Here is a 20,738-nt window from a genome sequence, read left to right as displayed (position 1 = left end):
TATTCCCGTCTTTTTTGCATTCTTCGCGACGACAATTTGTTCCGAAAGCCAACTTGCCTTGTTCTACGGGAGCAACAAAGATCAAATCCAGTTAAATCGACCGATTTATTTCGTCGAGAAATATCGAAGTATTTTTAGCGAAGGAGAATTATTTGAAAACTATTCCGCATTTTATGTATTTTATTATTCATATATTTTCTTACGTATTGCAGTCTATATTTCTCTAATCGCAAGTCAAGGAAACACAATCTATCCATTGGGATTATTTCTGATAGTATTTATATATTTTGTGCTATCACAAATTAGGTTAATAAGAACGTAAAAAACTACTGTGCATTTCAGGCGCGTTCGCGATAAAACGTAAATCTTTGTTCGATCGAATTGTGTTGGCGTTGGTAAAAGTGCTCGAAATTTCGTTAGGCGACAGAGTTTTGTAGCGATCGAGCGAACCTAGGAAGGACCAGTTTACCGTTCGAAGCAAGGAAGAGCAGAAGATATGGAATAAGCAGGAAGGAAAGAAATATAATCGTTGCGAAATATGAGAAAAGAAACAGCCTTTCGAATTGAGCGTCACTGAGGCTTCGATAAACGCCGTCCGCGAGGGCAGCGCCTCTCTTCGGGTCGGTTGGATGTCGGTTCGGAAGCGTTCGGTTATTCTCGCAACGAAGTTGCCGACGAGTGGCGCGCCGAGACGAGACGCGACTCGCGTTGCCAGTCACCGACAAGGCTTCGTCGCACAAGTGTCTTTTTTGGACGCGGTTCACTGTCGCAACCGTGCGCCTTTAACGTTTACGATTGCTATTGCAATTGTAGTTGTAGTTCTGACACGCCGGAAAACAGCACCGTAGAGCTGTGTTGTGTCAAGTACGGGAATTCAAATAACAACATACCTGGGTATGCCAAAAATCTTTCCGAAACATTATCGATCCGGCGTTTAGGTGAAGTGAATACGAACGTGTGCCTGTGTAAAGTTGTGTAGCGGCGTCGCGTCATTCCGCGCCATTCGGTGATTTGTTTTGACATGTGTGTGTACTGCCATATTGGATTATCGCATCGTGTCTTAAGGGTTGTACGGGCGCGAGTGTCGCGTTGAAAAGGTATGTTGTGTTTACGATTTTTCTCGATTTATAATCTACAATTAACCTTCGGGGAATGCGGTAATAGTATTGTCACGTTGCGTCGGGTCGAATAAACGCGTCGACGGATCATACACGTACCATGAATCGCGGTTGGTGTATCGTTCCGATTTCAAAATAACAGTCGTTTTGGTGTTCGAAAGATTTTGAGACCACGTCGAGAAATGGCTCTCGTGTTCTATTAGTCGGTCGTACGAGTGAATCGTGAGACAAATTGGTACCGGAATTATACGATATTTTATCTTTGTGAACTGCATACAATATTTACGCGACAACGCGCCTCGTAACTCGAATAACGAGGGATATTCCGTTTCGGTACGATTATAAAATATTAATTCGTGTCAAGGTTCGTGAACTCGTATTTACTAAATAATTTTACGTTACGATGAATCGGCCAGAGGGAATTGGCGACTAAATATAACGAGCTGGCGTTATCTTTCTTACGAGTTTTCTCATTGAATGGATCGGAGGTGAGAAAAATCTGCCGCTGGTTTTCTCATTTCCCTGATCGATCTAGAGCGATGTCAACAATCGTCGCTTACGTTTGTTTGTTTTTTTTTCAATGGTTCGAGGCTTGCATGGCCAAGATAGATGCAACATACTCGATTATAAACCTGTGAATGATTTTCACAATCAGAATGGAAAATTATTAGACTATGTAATATTGGAGTACTCGGAAATTATAGATAATTTAAATTTTTTGTTTGAATTTTTGTTGGTATCGCTTACCAGGATGGTTCCACTTCGTATGAAATACTAGCTCGTTTGGGTAAGAAAAAAAACATGCATCGTAGAACTTTGGAGTTTTGCATGAAAACTTAAGCAGCACATTTTCTCGTTCGCCGATCGAGTTGAAATTTTACAGGGGTTATTTTTTATACGCAGCGTTGCATTCTTCAAACACACAAGAAGTCTACGTATATTTATGTGGTCAAAAGTTGTGTATACAACTGTTTTATGTATTTTGGCATGGACGTACAACGTTTGCGCAGATAAAATATTTAATTTAGGGACACAGAGTAAAATAAATATTCGTTATAACAAATGTATGTAGTATGTGAAGGTATAATATTTATACAGCGTAAAAAAACATACAACTTACGAATTGTAAGTCATCGATATGTATTTCGTATGGTGCAGTTCGAAAATTCGTTGTCGTCGAGCGTATTAATAGGAGAAATAGGTCGTGAAACCGATAATGATGCCTTTGATGCTCGATAACTTGTTATTTACCATCTGTATAAAGGTAAGTCATATCAAGAAATCAGCAATTTATTAAACTGGAACAAGAGTACAGTAGCGGGCATTATACAAATGTATATTCCATGAGAATCGAAACGATTTAATTTCTCATAAAGGAAGATTGTATTCGTTCGATAAACGTGACGTTATTAAAATGATAAAAATATCTCTTGGATTAAGTCCTCAAAAATTAACTATGAAATCGTTTGAGGAAATTAGAAAGTTTCTATATCCGGATACAGTTCGGTGAGCGTTGAAAGAAAGCGTTTACAACTGCAGAGTGGATCATAAAAAGGCGTAGATAAATGAAGTGAATCGCGGGGAAAGATTAATGTTTGGCAAACATATTGTTTCCGAGGAACAAACGCGGTGGAATGATGCCATATTTGTAAGCGAAAGTACACCGAATGCCTTTGGATCTGAGATATGAAAAATGATGTGGTATAAACCCGACCGAAAACTTTGAAGGAAAAACATTTAACCAGCCGTGAGTCACCATGGTGAAAGTCACATGGTTTGAGGGTGCATTTCAACGTTAATGCTTATAATTTCATATTAAGAAAACTATTGTTATCGACCATTTAAATTTTATTTGTACTCGTTTTTATGGTTGGAATTATATGGTTGTTCGGTATAGTATTTGCGAGGTCACGCGTAGGCGTAGTAAATTCGGGTGGAACAGATTTTTAAACAATGGGTACTCTACTGGTCGGCCAATTAGAGTGCGGTGAACGATGTGTACTCGATCGATCTATCGTAAATATGAGTCGAAATGGACAATCGTTGACACGTGCCTTTTTAGTAGAACTGTAATTGAACAAGTTTTATTTAACTTTGTTTACAATTCCTTTGTATATTCTCCATGTTTTTATAACGAGACTAATGATTTTTTGTAATTTGTTCAAAATTTTCTTCAGAACACATACGAAATTATATAAATCTGATTTTTGAATTTTTAAAAGTTTGAGATTATAAGGGTCGTCAAACGAAATCAAACCGTGCACGATATCATAGATTCATAGATTCTTGAGAATTGTAAGTTTGATCGGTTGAAAGTAGATGGAGGTTTGGAGAAGTTGGAAACAGGAAAGAGCATCTTGGACAATTGGTCTTGTCGCTACGATTGTTCCACCAGCTGTCAGTCTTAGATACAGCTCCGAGCTATGCACAGACTTACGTAATACAATTACGTGCAAGTCGTGTGACACCGTCATCGTAATCGTGGTGATTCACCTTTCTCGCGTTCGAAATGTACGCGATCGTCTGCTCCCGGGTCGCGATTGTTTCGCAACTAACGTAAAGAGTCGTATTGTAGTATGTTTGAAGTCGCGTTGCATCCGATTTCTCGACGAATATGCTTTCTCATTTTTGCTGTCGCGACCCGTTGCGAAATACCTTTTTCTCTGCGCCCTCTTCCTATTTACGTTATCCGTTTGGTCCCGCTGGACAATGTTAATTGGATTCCAAGAACAACACTGTCTTTTCTCAAAACTATTTCCTCGTACAAAGTATTCGGTACGAATATCATATAATTATTATGCATAAAATATTTATTTATTAAGCGCTTGTTAGAAGAAGTAGCTACTCGATTGCCTTTCGAAATTTCAACCTAAAACCCGACCATAGTTGTCGTAGCCCGGAGGGGAAATGTTGTTTTCGTTTATCGTGCGACGAATAATGCAAATGCAATCGAGTGACCGAGAAAAGGCAATAGAGAGTCTGAGTTTTCAACTAAACACCGATAGTATGAATAAGTTATGAATCGTCTGACGAATCGTCGGAAAAGACGGAATTGTCTTGAAATAGAAGTTCTATTATTTGTAGAAGTACTGAAAATATCCCACTACTTTTCCAGATCTAGTAAACACAGCTCGTAAAGATAGGTTCGTATTCGTATCGGTGCTCGTGCCGTAACTTTTCAACGAAGCTTTATTTTAAACCCACGGAATATACTAACAAAGTTTGGTCATTGAAACCTGGGGGACAGCCTGTATCGACACGCGGATTCCGCCATTTTCTGTATTTCCGACAAGAGGCGTCGTGCTCGCGACGGCACAACAAAATCGTAAACAACGCGAATCGTCAAATTTAGCACGGATGTTTTTCTTCGTCTCGAATAACTCCGTACTCGCGCGAAAAAAAAAGAACACGCAAGCATTGAACGTGACCCGATTCACTCGGGCTATTCTTGGGCGCGGGCGGTTGTTTAAAACCGTCTGTGTACGTACACACGTTCTAAACGATTTCACCCACACCGTAGCGGGTAAACGAAAGGCGCGGTTTCCGATTGGTGCAACGTAATTGGCGACGTGCGTCCTACCAATCCGGTGCCGGTACGATTCGCGTCCGTACAGCGTCTGTGGATCGGCGTTCCCCAAACTTTTTAATCTCCCGGGGTTTTTTTATATCAGAAATTTATGCGGATCGCCGATAGAATATCTATGAATCTTTCATACACCTTTACATAGAGATCGATTGGTCTATTCTGGCACTTTCAATGGATCTTTCACCCGCGAATCGCTTTGCAAAATCGGGTCATTCGGACTATATTGTCTCGTACACGGAGAGAATTTTCTATTAAAAATTAGTACACGCTTTCTTCGATGTAAATAAAACTTATTTATTATATTATAGTCACTGTTGTATATAGTATATAATTATTTTTTTATTTGCAAATTTTGAATGAGGAATATAACGAATTACGTTGATTCACTCACAAGCCTTAAATTACTAATAAATCGAATTTATTCGTTATTCTAAATAACTTTTGGAAGCTTTAGCTTTTTTTAAATGAACTTTTTGAGCAACACTACTTGTCGGGTTATCTGTAAAATGAATGATGATAATCGTACAGTAATATAATGATAATTGTGAAACGTTTGGGGTTGTTGTACAATCCGCCATATACGTCGCGTGTTTGTTGGATACACGACGTGGCTGTTAATGCCGCTATCGTTTCAATTCGACCCACGAATTATCGTACAATAAATCATTGTGTCAATTGCCCCTATGAGATTGCCTGGCTTCGATACGAGTCGGCGAACAATCGGAAATTCGCGCTTTGATCTTGCGGTTCGCGTCTCGAGAACGGACACTCGAGAAAGTCGTACAAGAAAAGGATTTCTTCTTAATTAACTTGATCTAATCGTAGGTGCGAAAAAGACGAGACTCTGTCCCATAGGATAACCATTCTTTAAATCGGCGACGTCTTTTGTCTCGGAATTTCGCTTTTTCGCTCTATCTGATTAAATTTTTCACCGACCGGACGAAACGTTGGAATTATTGCGGGAATTTGAAATTTATCCTCGAAGCCCGAAGAGAATTCAATTATGCATGAAAAATTTACATGCACCTTTATCTTTTCTGACAAAGGGCATATTTAACCCCCATTAATAACAGTCGTTGTGTGATTAATAATATATGAAAACCTAGTTTCATTTATATAATTATTCAATTAAAATAGTATTAGTGCGATCTGTTAATTCCTCTTCTGTTCCGTTAGTCTATAATATGGATTCTATATAGTATTATATAAATTAGTTGGTTTGGATGTTGTGGGTACTTGTACACGATAAACTCAAGAGTCACTGGACCGAGTTAGATAAAACTTTCACTGCTGGGAAGCGTATTTCCTCGGTTCGAATATAGGCTATGTAGCATTATTACTCTAGCGTGACCAAGATTAGAGCAGCGAACGAAAACGTGAACCAAAAGATAGCACCATCTATTATCTAAACAGTGAGCACAAGCTATTGCATTAATTCTTGTTTACTGTCTTTATACCCTCTGTTGAAGTCCGGGTTGAAGAAATTAAATATATATATATTTCAAGCGAACAATGGCGGACATTAAAACGAGCTTCACAGTCAGACAGTCAAGAATGTAATGCTGCTTCTTGCATACTTTCTAAATCTTATTGTATACTAAAACTAAAGAAAGGAAAAAGGGGCATGGTATGACGAACTTAGGTGGACTCTATCCTTGTTGACAAAATGAGCAAGGGCTTGTCATCTAGGCAACTAAGAGGCGATGAGCCAGAATATACATTGATAAGGAGGGTTGGTCATCCAACACCTCATTAGTTTTATAAAATGTACAGCTTATATACATTATGTTAAATAAATAATGTTTCGTGTAAAGACGGTATTTCATTCGCTTTGTTTGTTTGCTTCGGGCGATTTTCCGGGCTGTCGAAATTTGTTTTTCGAACGATTTGCTCCGAAAGCTAAATCGTCGATGATACCGTTAGCGTAACGCGAACATAAAGACGAATCAGATGCCGATAGTGTTATGTGCGGGCCGAAGAAAAGCGGATAAAATTAGTCGTGTGGAAAACGTGTTCGGTCGACCGACAGGCACGTGCAAAATCCTTTTGCTTCTACTTCTTCCAACGCGTCCTCGTGAAATCGTTTCTTTTACACAACGAATTTCGTAATAAATGCTAGAACCCAGACACCAAGCTATTTTACAAAGGAAATTAAATCGTAAACGTAGAATACGAATTACGAATAACATTGAACTTACTTTGGAAGAGGATGGATCACTAAACAAATAAAGAAACTGTCTAAGTCAGTAGCTAGGTTTTACCATATAATTTAGCTAGTATAATAGACTAAACAATTTCCCTCAATGCTAAATTCATTTATAATTTCTAGAGCAATAAACTAGCCGTTCCATCGAATGTCGCATGTTATTTATACACTAGTAGCCACACGGTTCTTAAATGATTTTCTAACGGATGGATGGGTCGTGCAGGACTTATTGCCTGGCCTGCTGGTTCCCCAGATTTAACTCAGCTGGATTTTTATTTTCGGATCCACTTAAAAAGATTGTTTATTCAACGCCCGTTGCCAGTGTTGAAATACTTTGGTAACGCATGTATATGCGAAAAAACATCCAGCAGTTTCAACGAATTCGATCAAATATCTGGAAAACGTTATAATAAGGCCATTTGGGTGGCCATTTCGTGCATTTCCTGCGAAATTAAGCATCTGGGACAGCAACTTGGGAACGAAGTCAAACATATGTTTACGCCAACTATTTTCACTTGCTTTTGTCCTTCCGGCCCACCGTTGAAACCGCCACCATATGTTCGGTTACACCCTGTGCATTGTTTTAGATGTAAAAAAAAAAAAACTTTTGCTTAATTCGACCCCGACAATGTCCGACTTTGCATTAAGCGCGCTCGATCGTTTGTATTTGGCGAGATTTCTTGGCGGGACGGTGACGTTTTGATCTCGACACGTCGGGTAAATACTGTCTGCGACGTGTTCGTTTAACGAGAGACAAATAGAACCCCTGCGAAGTGTTTGGCGCATCGAGAACAAAAAGTCCCCAGACCCTAGTCCTTGAGCACGCACCCCGTGCGTCCGTCTAACATCTGTTACCCCTCGGTGCCTAATTGTTATTGCACGTACGTTGTTCCCGTTGCCCGCAGCAACGCTCGTTAAACTTTTCTGTTGCGTTATCCGTGAAACGCTCGGCAGTTCTTTTCTCAGTTATTTCCCCTACACGCGCACTCGGGCCCATTAATTCTTGCCGTTTGAGCGAAATGACGCGCGGCAATCTCGCGCCATTTTACCTCGCGAGCGTCTATGCAGTTGCAACTAGAGAGAAACAGCTTCGAAGAACGTCGAATAATGCTCGTGTTATCAAAATAAGTATAAATCAACTTGTATTCGATGCATGGGTAGTAACGAATATCTTAGCATTTTTTGTTTGAATATGGAATTTTAATTATTTCTGTAATTTGCAATAACTGTATTTTACAGTCTTTATTGCGCAAACTTTGCGTTTACGTACGCGTAAATATTGTTATAATCTTTAAATATCGAACTGTTTATAAGGTTCTGATTTCATGCACTCGCATTTAGGTTACGCGTATCAGATTTCATAACAAAACGATACGTGCCATTTATCGTTCCTGTCGCGCGTAAGCTGGTAGCTCGTCGAAAAGGGAAAGAGGGGGATGGCGTTTTGGTGTTTCGTGTTTCCCTCGAACGGTCGGAATTAATGGTCCTGCGTGTCGAATAATTTTAAAATAACTTTCCGTGTTACGATTTTCGATAAATTTAGCAAACTACTCACCAAAATTCTTCTATCTTTCGTCTGTTACAGAACGACGTTATTCGAAGCGACGATGGATCCTACGATCAAAGCTGCGTGGATCAGTTAAGGTAAGAAAGAAAAGTACAATGTGTAATAAAAATGTGCATCGATCGCAATATATAGAGGCGGCTAATAATAGAGGCCATAGACGGTAACAATTTATTGCACGACGAGTCGTAGAGTTGCAATCATAATGATATGGCAGAGTCGTACTGCCATCCAATATGGCGACGCTGTGCGAGAGATTGTACAATAACCTCCATACGTTTTACAAACTATCGTTCGAACGATCGTTTCGACCATAATTTAACCAATAAATTTTGTAAATCGATCGATTTTTTGCTCCCAGATTTGTCAATTAACGAAAAAAGTTTGGTATAAATGAACGTCGGCCCTAGTCGCGTTTCGATCCATCATTTGAACGGTGTTTTCGTCGATGGTTACGCGAATCAAATTTACCCGATTGATTCGTAGATGAACTCTCTTAAACGAGAACGAGTTACGTTATTATTGTACGCTACGGTTGGTTAAGAATCGTCGGTTGTCATTGGGTCATTAGGTCGACTCGATGAACCAGTGCAACGTGGAACGATGGATGGAGAAGATTTCGAGCACGAGTTATTATTAGGACGGGTTCTCCCGTACTGGAAATTGTTCTCCACTCCTACCGCTTCTCCTGTTTATTTTCACTTCGTGTACGTGTATTCGCGGTACGTTTCCGAAAGAATTAAATCGAAACGACGAGGATGCAGTCGATGCTCCATTTTCTACTCCGTAGAGCCATTTGCAAGCGACGGTTAACTGTTATTCATTTGCGTGTGCTCCAACGTACGGTCGATACTTCCGATTCATTTACTTACCCGTCTACTATCGCGTCGCATGTTGCTAGTTCACGGACAAATTAGTTTGCTCGAAACAAATAAAATGTCAAACTGATATTGACCCCTATGCGTCCATCGGTCTTTTGATAGCGTTGTCGCGTTAACGCTGCGTCTCGGCAAAAGCTCGACTCATTAATGTGTGTTACAACGGTCTACCGTCGTCGATATTAAGTCAGTTCCACCAACGAGAAACACGAATAAACGGGAATTTTTGTAATTAGCGTAACGAGTAATCCCCGACAATGTTGTTTTATTACGTGCGCTTTGTTTCGGTGGACGGTTTGAAAATAAAAGGATGCGGAACGATGTAATATCTTCTGGGACGTCCTATTAATAAATTTAATTACGAAATACTTGCTCGCGATTTTAGTCGTCTGTGTTTGAATGCCGCAAAATAACTTAAGAACTAAACGTACGCGTACGTGCCAGTATTCCGGAAGAGATTATATAATAGAGGAACGGTAGCTGTAATCTGGCATGATAAAGATGCAGATTACTCTGTTTCTACGATTAAATACTTCAACTTCCAGCTCGTAATAACGCTACGCCATTGCGAAACGTCGCAGTGCACGCAACGGAATACACTTGCATTGCTTAATACGCATTCCTAAAATTCGGACAAAGGAAATGGACCGAATTTTTCTTACGCCAGAACCACGAGCGTGCAATTCGTTTTAGCAGTGAACTGTACGGTAACTCGTATTCATAAATCAAGCTTAGAGTATAATTACCATTGCTGTCTGACGTAAAAATAAAAAGAGAAAGCTTTCACGTGCGCGATTCTGGCATAAGAGAGATGTGGCTTTGAATGGTTCGCTGTAGAGAGATGTTTGCAAAATTAAGGAATTTTCTCTGTTATAGACGCTTACAAAAAAAAATCGATGTTTTTTTTAATGCATTGTTCGATTTGTTGTCTGTAGAGTATGTATGTAACATATCGTAGTCGAATTAAAAACAAATTTGATGATGTAACGGCGATTATGAACGTTCCGGCGCGCGAACTTGGAAACTGTTGGGCTTTGATGGAGTGTCGAGATTAAGGAAGTACTCTTTCATAATTCACCATTATCTGATAAAATGCAAGTAATTTGTATGATGTTCAAAAGCCCATCGTCCGATGATTCGATTTCTACGACGATACGTTCTAAAACGGCAACGGAAGTTTTACATAATTTGACAAAAAAAGATATGTAACAACACGACATATGGGAATAATTTGCCCCGAATACAAAAGAGTTTCACTTTTTTAAAACATGTTTATCAAGAGATTGAATACTTTCCTCCCTTGTCGATTAAAGTGCAGAGATTTCTAAACAAATAGTAATAGTAATAATATTAACGTTCTTATCGCGTCGTAACGAGAGTGCAGAATTATGTAAAAAGTTGAGATAGCGGGATCGTGAGATCTGGAACTACGTTTTGATTCGTCGCGGTCGGGTGATTTTATTTGACTCTCTACGTATCGATAGTCGACCTCGCGATACATCGAGCACGAGTGCTCAACTTGCAATCGTTCTGTTCGTTCGAGGCAATCGAAGCGAATGGATTGCGCTAAGGAGAATCAGAATTTTTTCTGGACAAATAGTTCGTGTTTTCTTTGTTTTCGAAGTTGCTTGTAAAGTTTCGTCCGTGTTGAAGATAGCGAGAGAGTCGTTGGTTCGTCGAATCAAGCAGAATCACGAGTTTGGGATACGAGTGGTCGCGCGAAGAGGCGGGGGGAGGGGGGGGGGAGGGATTGGCTGGTGATTGGAGGAAAAGAAGAAGAAACAAAATACTCTTAACGAAGGCAACCGCGGCGCATTTGTTGGATGTATGGGTACATACACCGCGCAGTCTGCTCACGCATTTAATGAATAGAGTCGCGTTTGCGTCGAGTTAATGCGCGCGAGTGGAAACGAACAAGCTTTTTCGATGCACGGTTAGCGTACATACGTTTATACATACATATATCGAATAGCGGTTTGCGAGCACGGAGCCTGGAGGAACCTTTCGCAGCCGCGATACCGCCGACTTTTGTTTACACTTGAATAGTGTCGAGTGTTTCCGCAGACGAGCGTGGAAACTTACCAACGTTTTATTTATTTAATTTCTTCCTCGACGTACGAACCATTTCAAAATTCCTTTATATGTATGAAATATATTTGATCAAGAGTTTTTACTCTTAATTGTTGTAATCGAGAAAAATATTTTTTTTTCACCAAATTAACAAGTTCTAACACATTCGAGACTGATGTTTTATTATGATTGAGGAAATATCCTCAGCAGACGCCAATATTTTTATGATTAACTATACAAGTATTGTCTGTCCACGAGGAAAAGGCTAACGAGTGTTTGTATCTCCACTTTAATTTGCAAACTACTGGCTCCCCTACCATTACACTCATTGTCGCTATTGGCAGAGGTCACCAATTGGCGATCTTCGTCACTGTTCTCGACCAATGGCGATAATACGTTAACCTTCTTCTCGCGGGCGAACAGTATACTCGCGAAGTCACGCTCATGTTTTTTTATCAGAGTTTCGGCTGAAATGGAACGTAAAAAATTATTCGCGAGCACTCGTCGATCGAAAATATTGATTCGAATGTTTCACTTAGCCGTGCATTACCTACGAAACGAGGAAAGAGCAAACTTTAATAAAGAAACGTAATTTATTGAACCTCCATTAAAGAAATTGTAAAAGTCATACTGCTATTCCAATTCAAATAAACTACGATGGAAACAAGGAAAAGGCAAATTTTAATAGAGCCCAACTTGCTAAATTTCCACTTAAAAAACTGTAAAAGTCAAGGATACATTGCACAAACGGCGAATAAAACTCGTGCTAGGATGTAATATATTATGAAAAGCTTCGAAGAATATCTCATTTTTAATAAAGCGGGAATAAGTTCCGTAAAGTTTTTAAATATGCACGACGAATGGTTTAGTACCCGGCGAGGACAGATCTCGTTTATAAGTGCACTTAAAACTTACCGTGCAAGTAAAAGAATATCCGAATAAAAATATTCTCTCTGAGAATATAAAACGGAGTTTATGAAATAATAAGTTACATGACCGAGTAGCCCAGAAAAATTCGTACGTTCGCGATAAAAATAAGAAATTGAGAATAAAATTGCTCGAAGATGGTCGACCAAGTTCGCGTGTACAAGAACCGTAACCGGAATTAGAACCATACACGACCAGTCAATTACGAATAAAATAAATGTAAAATTTGTGAAACCTTTTTAATAAGGTATATTCGAATAGTAGAATAGATATATTGACAAAATCACGAGATTTCAAGTCACAGTTAAAAGTAGTTGTTTGGGACGCTCATTACTCGAGCTCCCAAAGTTTACGTTTATTTTTCTCATAAGTGGTCGTCTATCTACGACTATAAATCCAGTTACGATTGTTGTGCACGTAAGTCTATAAAGCTGGCAAATTTTATTGAAACCGATGAAGATCGGTAGACGTTCTGGTTGCGAGTGGAAGGCATCGATGGCGAACGAAACTGTGAGATGCGGATGTTGCCGCCCCGTTCTCGCGTACACTCGCTCGAATGCTAGATGTGGGAACGCCGTGGCCCGTATTTCTCGTCTGCCTTTCGATGCTCGGTGTTTTTTTTTTTTTTCGCGAGATAAGTCGTTTGATTCGTTCTACCTTTCTCTCCCTATCTTCCGACAGAAACTTTATTCTGTTAAACCTTTTTCCTCGCCCTCGTCAAAGGTCGTGTATCGTGCAGCCACTGTGGTTTCTTACGCACGCGCGTTCGTTCGTGGATCTCGACGGAAAAAGAGAAAGCATAACGCTGAAAATATTAACCGATGAGATATCCGCTCGCCTCGTATCCGTTCTTGCGTTAGCTATTCTTTTCGCCTCGCTTACGTCAATCTCGAATTTAGCGTAGGCACGGACCAACGGCGCCGCGTAAAAAGAAATGCAAAAGAAAGTAATTGTTTATCTTGTACGATGGATGCAAATAGAATGTTCGTAAATTTACTTACAAAATAGAAATTGAAAACGGACCATAAATCATTGTAGTTTGGGATGAGCAAAGGGATGGTATTTGAATAAGCATTCGAACGAGGAATATCTTAGTACGTAATTTGTATTTTGTTTGTAGTCGAACGTTTAATAATAGGTATACGCACGATGTATTCAATAGTTATGCAATCGAATGCAAGCTTTTCATTTGTTTCGACGGTGAGTATGAGGTACACAGGTGTATTGTAATTAACTGCTGCTCGGTAAATGTGGAATATATTAGCATTCATATTCAGTAGCTGAAGATTGTAAGCGGGGAATATTTTATTCGGTTTCATTATTCAGTACATTCTCCAGGTAATGAATAATGAATACGTAAGCCACAAATACATTTTTATCGGGACGATTATATGTTATTTTATATGCATTTTGTAAATTTTCAAATTTAATCGTTCGTTAATTTTTTCGTACGAAATTTGTAAATTTCTGAAAGGTTTGCAACGATTATGAAGTTTTGAAATATTTTTAAAGATTACGAATTTCAAAAAATGAAATGGTATGTTCTCTATTTGACGACACGTCGAATACGAAATACAATATTCTACTGAAATTTTTCGTCGAAAAAAAAATTTTCAATCGTTCTGAAAAAATTGTTTTCGGTTGCGGGGGTCAATTACAATCATTTTTGGTCAATAGACATACCCCCGAAATCCTACGCACTTTCGAAAAAAAAATTCAGGAAGTTGGACTTTTACGACGAAATTGAAAGATTTCAGATCATTATGGAAAAATTATTTTTAGTTGCAGAGGTCAATTACAATCATTTTTGGTGAATAGACATACCCCCGAAATCCTACCCACTTTCTAGAAAAAAATTCGAGAATGTGTGAAATTTTTCGACGGAAAAAAAAATTTCAAATCGTTCTGGAAAAATTATTTTCGGTTGCGGGGGTCAATTACAATCATTTTTTATGAATAAACATACCCTCGAAATCCTGCGCATTTCCGAGAAAAAAATTCAGTAAGGCCGAAACTTTAAACGTTAATAACTTTTTAACAAAGCCTGCATCAATAAATTGGTATTCTTGATTTTCGTCTTATTTTGGCCTGTAGAATTCCCCATTAAAATTTTTCCCAGGGTAACACCCTGTATAAACTTTGCCATTTCACCTCATTTCCTCTATTACTATAGAACGCAGTTCAATCGCCACCAGGTAAACATAGATAAACGCAAAAGCATCGCAGACCCTCCGACGGCTCGCGATAGGTACGCCTTTGATACGGAATTCGTAAAAGAATTCATCTCGTCGGTGGCTACTTTGATTTCGTACTTTCTCTATCGGCGTTGTTACGTAACGGTTACGCTTCACGTATCCCGTCGGCGAGAGAGTCGTCTATCCTGAAACCGAAGGCATTCCTCGTGGAAATTCGTTCGCGGCGAGCGGGAAACCTTTCGAGTCGAGATTCTTGTTTAAAAGGCAACACGTAGCATGTATTTTGTCTCCTTTCGCACCGTTCGTCCGATTCGTGGGAACTTGATGTATCGGGCGTTGTCGACGGAGCAACAGAATCGACAGCGGTGAATTGTTACGTGCAGGCGCCTACGGTAAAGCGAAACGAACGCGTTCGCTGAGCAACAGTGAATGAAATTTATACCACTGTAAACCGGCGACAGCGACGACAACGAGCGAGAGCAACGACATAAATGCTCTAGTAGATACCCGTCCATGTATGCATTGGTTTTACGCTTTCGTACGATTCCCCCGATTTTGACGCGGAGCATGCAACGATTACGCGTGCACGTCCTCGATCGTCATGGAACGTGAATGCGTCGCGCGTCGTCTGCGCGAGAATCACGAAATTTCTTACTGCGCACCGTAATTTCCTTCCGTCGCGCATCAAGTGCGAAATGGGACGATTCGAACGCACGTCCGTATCGACGATAGTCGTTTGACGCTGATCGATCACAAATGCGTTTCGCGTTATTGAAACGTAAGCGATCGTTCGTCGGCGTGGAAAAAGTGGCGCTTATCGGGAAATTGAATGCTTGTTACTGTCAGAGACCGAGCGGCATTAACGTCTCAGGCGTGATTCTCAAGTTTTCGCTTCGTTCCGCCGACGAGCGTTCCAAGATCGGCCACGGCGATTTATATTACGGTGTCTTGGAATATACAGCTGATCGTAAAAAATATTCGGATATACATGTAATTTTACGCGCCGGGTTTCTTATTTTAAATATTATTATTCGATATAGTTTCTAGGTAATAAATATGGAAAAGCCTTTCTTCTAAAAAGCTCTTCGCAGGGATCTACTTCCATATTATCCTATCGAAAATTTTCTTGTTTTTGAGGATTAACTTTTGAAGGTATAAAAAAAATCATTTCGAAAATATCTACTTTCGTTGCAAAATAGACGAGGTTTCATTCATAGATGCGAAAATACAAGTAGATTACGCACGTCGACCGCTGGCCAAAGGTTCATTGGACAGTTCAGTGTACCTAACGTGCTCGAAGGGTTGAGGCTTAACACTTGTACGGTCGACGGTGAGTATTTTTAGAATCGGTTCTTTTTTTCATTCATGTTCATTTTCTACAACATAGTGGTTTCTAAACAGTATTGCCTGCGTATTTCACGATCAATCAGATTGATTTATGTACGCGATGTGTGTACAGTCTACACCGGTAACTCTTAATCATTACGTCGCTGTGCAGCGAATGTTTGGGCAATAAATTTTATTTCAAATCTCACGACTCCGTATCGTGTTAAATGCCTCTTTTTCTTTACATTAACGTTTATCCTTTACTATATTTAACCCACACGATAAGGAGTATTTTTTATTCTAATTATTCGGGATAAGAGATTGTGGCAGGTTTTGTTCTGCGAGCTCCTGAAATCTTCTTTTGTACCGCGTCGTAAGCTTGAAAAGGTTAAGAATCGCTGGTCTCTTATTAGCTTATAAAAGGAGAATCATAACATAAAAGAATTCTTCCTTCTTTATATAATTGTAGTATGTAAATTGTATGCTATTATTTGGTCTCTATTCGTAATAAATCGTTTATTATAAATGGGCATCAGGTTTATTTAAATATTATAATGTTTTTCCAATTCGTGTCAAGTAGATCCAAGTTGCTTCGGTGCAACAATCGCTCGGAAAATGCACGAGGGTTAAATAGACGCGAAAGTGACCAATCACGGTTGAATTCGTAAATGGACACAGCGAGTAACCGCTAAATGTTCGAACACGCGCAAACAGTTAAATATTTAGGCAATTTGGTCGCGCTAGAAACTGAAAAAACTCGCGCTGAAACAAATTTCAGGTAAGCCAGTGTGTTCCAATTTCTTCGAGATCGATCGATGGATACGATACACGACCATGCCAAAGAATATGTCTCGGTTATGTGGGTGGAGGGATGGAATTCGAATTCGATCGGACACGTATCTCGGTGGCATTCGAGGAGTAACAGCTTTGACAGCTCGTGAGGTTACGACGTGTCGCCCAGATATGTACCTACATACGTATGTTTCGGTATGTTTGGAGAAGTTGGCTAGGCAATAAAACGCGAATCTGATTTTTGGAACCATACATACGATGGCGAGAGAAAACAACGCAGTAAATTTGTAATTAGTACATTTTTTTCACGAAGACCTCAAGTTTAGTTAGTTTTTTCTTTATTCGGTGCATAGTTTCTTACGTTCAGAACTCTTACACCACTTTTCAGGTTTACATTTTTTCTTATATTGTATAATATTACAGATTTTTTAACGTTTATATGAACTTGTGTATAAAATCATTTCCCATTTCTACTTACTGCTAAATTTATTTTTAACTCTATCATTTATTTGCTTTGGCTTCGTCTAGCTTTTATATTCTTTTAAACAAACACAATTTTACTACAAAAATCACAAGTAACAAATGAAGAGCTCAAAACGGAGTGGTTTTATGAGCGCTTGCGAGAGAGACAAAGGCGTAGCCCTCTAGTGGCGAGTACGAGAGGTGACGCCAGAGTTTCCCTCGTTTCCATACTGGTAGCCAGTTTTTCTTGGCATTGACCTTTTCTATCTAGATATGTCACCCAATGAGAGGAGTGAATGGGATTCACTGATAGCGATAGAGATAGTTTATCAGCAAGAGTAAGAGTGTCGGTGTCTGACGATTCACAATGCATACACAGTGATAAGATACGCGAGATGAATCATCCCAATAGTGAAACTTAAAATGTTCATGTTTCTCGGCATGCAATAATGAGAATCTGCGAGATTTTCGCGATGAAAATTAATTCAAACGTCACGCGATCTATTTTTAATCGATCATTCAAATCATTTCTGCGATACGAATAACTTTATTCGCTAAGTTATACGTAAGTAATATTCAATTGTGGTCGCAACAAATTAGCTTGGACGGAAATTGTACCGTGTGTATTGCGAAACAACTTGTCAGACGGAAGTTACAATCTTGTCTTCAGATTTCGAACTCAGACTAGTCGGTCGTGGCTTAGGCCTTGAGTAAGGGATGGGGGCGTCTGATGATTCGGTCCTGTTTTTCGGTAGTTTGCCAGCTAGGTGCTTCTACAAGATCAACTAGAGGAAGTTGGAGCGGCCAAAGTTCAGTGGAGGGATGAATAATATGTTTTGAAGGAACTGTTGCCGCCAGATTCTTTGGACGGTTCAAACGTAACAGTTTAACAATGGGTAATTATAACTCTCGTCCAAGAGATGGCTGTCAGATATATCTTTTATCGAAAAAATTATCTCAATTGATTGACAATGCTCTCATGAAGGCTCATAGACAAGATACGTACTCACAATGGCTTGACACTCATAACAAAACACTTCTTTAAATTCTTTCCCTCGTTTATTTATTTTGTTTTTTAAACGAATGCAATTCCAAACATAAAAATTGTAATGTTTCTTAGTGAATAAATTCGAATAGAATTTGGATCCATTTAGAATTTTCGACGAAGGTCATTTTACTATTGGTCAGAATTTTGTATTACGTAAGGTTATAAACATCACTCAGGGACATTTTTTACAGTTCTTACAGTACTTATCTTATCGCTCCCGCTTTAAGAACATAAAAATTTAAAGCATGATTACGGTTTTTTTCTGTCGAGTTGTATCTCTTGTAGTTTCAGACTTGGTTTGCAGTTTCATTTATTAATTCGATCCTGGTTACGGTAAGGTGATGTTACATAGCCTACGCTCGAAGTGGAGAATAAGGTATCTAACAGTGAAAGTTCTACATATTTAAATCGGTTCAGTGATTCTCGAGTTCATCGTATTCAAACATACACACAACCAAACTAATTTATATAATAGTATGCACGTAATATTTGAGGAACAAGATTCCTGAACGCTTGTAATCTTTGTAGAATTGATAATTTATTTCCCTAGAATCATTGTTTGTAATTTCGTTTTTTTCCTAGCGCCTGTGATGCCTCTGAGGGAGAATATCAATATTCATGATAACCATAGTAATTTCAATATCCTGTCTTTGTATACTTATAAACAGTTTGCGTCTCGACAACGAGTGACATGCACTTATGTACAAGAGACAATGAATAATAGATATTACAATAGTAAGATAAATATAGCCAACTATGAATATTCCAACGATAATTATAGTGCGCTTCACATTCATTATTCTGCAGTATTAATTATAAGTACAATAAATAAACATGTCCTAATAAGTACATTGGATAACCAAAAATAGTACAATACCGCTTGTTTAAAAAAAGTGTTTAATAACAGGGATATTTATCACTGATCTCGTTTTTACCATCAGAACGAAGAGTTCAATTTAATTTATATTGCGTAGTACAAAAAGCATTCATCGTTTCCCTTCATGAATCTTTTTGCAGAAAAGATTTGCAATTCGTCCCAGTTTCTAGAGTCACTCTATACCTATAGGCGACCGTTAATAGTTAACAACGATCAATTTTCATTTCAGGACTTCGATCCCGAGCCTGTGACAATTTCTCTGGCGATACTGTGTCACGGTTCGCGGACGAGGAAGGCCATATCGATGTTCCTCCGAAAACTATCGCTTCTCGTTCGAGTTCGTTTCGAGGCACATATCGATCCTCGACAGAGACAGAATGGCCCGAAGTTTTTTAAACGCTCTTTTCGGTTATTCGGTCCGTCGCGTCGGTATTTGCATGCGAAACGTGCCTTCGGATATAGGACGACGATGAAGGGACTTTATTCGTTTGCACGTCTATGTACATCGATCGTCGTATCGGTGCTGCTCTCGTTACGCCTCGATGGCCAATACTTTCTCCATCATTGTTTCATTTATCCGATCGATGCAGTTCTTTCCATAGTCGATATAATAACAGCGAATAATATTGAAAACAGTTATATTTAGGTGTTTCGCCATGAATCCGCTGGTCAGGCTCGTCGATATAATCTGTTTCAACCCTCGATTAATACGACGCCATATTAATCACGCGACTGGGTCATTTACGAACCTTTGTAAATAAATTTATCCATTGTATAGGATACGTATAAAAAGACAAGCATTGGATCGTTAGTATTTCCTAATCTTTAACCATTTAACTGTGGCTACCATCGTTATTTCAAATTTCAACAAAAATACTTCTTTGTTTAATTGCATATTTGCTGATATAATTATCAATTTCTGAGAACAATTCGAAGCAGAATTTTTTTTTAACGTTAATTTATTCAAAGGGTGCAGGGAATTCAGACAGAGCGCCGAGAAGGAATCTCAACGGCAGCCATCTGGCGATAAAAATTTAAAACAAAGAAGGGAATGTTGGAATTTAATTTAAGACCAGGAAGACAAGGCGACGAGTCCAATTAACCCTCGAGTACTTTGGTGGGGTTTCAGAGACCCCAGCCGGCAAATATAGCTTTATACAATAGCTACTAAATGCGTGGCACCTGATGCACAAGCTTTTGTGTACCCTGCAAGTGACTCACTCTGCATATGCCAACGCAATGCCAGTGCCTTTCGAGGTGCATTGTACGTATCGTAAAGCAAAGAGGCTTGCCAGAATCGGGCAAACTTGATCCACGATCGGCGAACACAACCTTCAGATCGATTCGTAAATTAATTTCCATGTACGTTTAAGGAGAGTTCCGCTAGGATTGGACATTTAAAGCTTTTTTTAAATCATGAAAAAAATATAACATTCGTTGCCTTCTATACTGTTTTATTTATAATTTAACAATATTAGAAATTAATATAACAAAGCAAATAATATTGTTATAATAGTTAATTGAAATTCTGGTTAAACTTTGGTATTGAATTGGGACGTTTTTGCATATTGTACGATTTTGCTGTATCGTAGGGGCTACAATATTGGGACGAGTGGTATGACAAAGAGAATCGAGTTAGACGAGTTCGCGAGCGTTGCGAGGGAAACCCAAACGCCAGGTTGCACGTTC

The 20,738-nt window shown here is 39.1% G+C and overlaps 1 protein-coding gene across 2 annotated transcripts in view; it reads left to right on the top strand.

Annotated features, from left to right (window-relative positions):
• Positions 1–729: 729 nt before the first annotated feature.
• LOC122401966 overlaps positions 730–20,738 on the top strand; it is a 114,990-nt gene continuing 94,981 nt past the window's right edge. For both annotated transcript variants that reach the window (XR_006259485.1, XM_043404433.1), the window contains exons 1-2: positions 730–1,097; positions 8,496–8,554. The gene's annotated coding sequence lies outside the window, so the exon portion shown is untranslated. The remainder of the gene's footprint in view (positions 1,098–8,495; positions 8,555–20,738) is intronic.

Source organism: Colletes gigas, unplaced genomic scaffold, assembly GCF_013123115.1.
Source record: "Colletes gigas isolate AHSC1104 unplaced genomic scaffold, ASM1312311v1 Colletes_gigas_Sc00030, whole genome shotgun sequence".
NCBI classification, from domain to species: Eukaryota; Metazoa; Arthropoda; class Insecta; order Hymenoptera; family Colletidae; genus Colletes; species Colletes gigas.
This window is presented reverse-complemented; position numbering and strand designations above follow the sequence as displayed.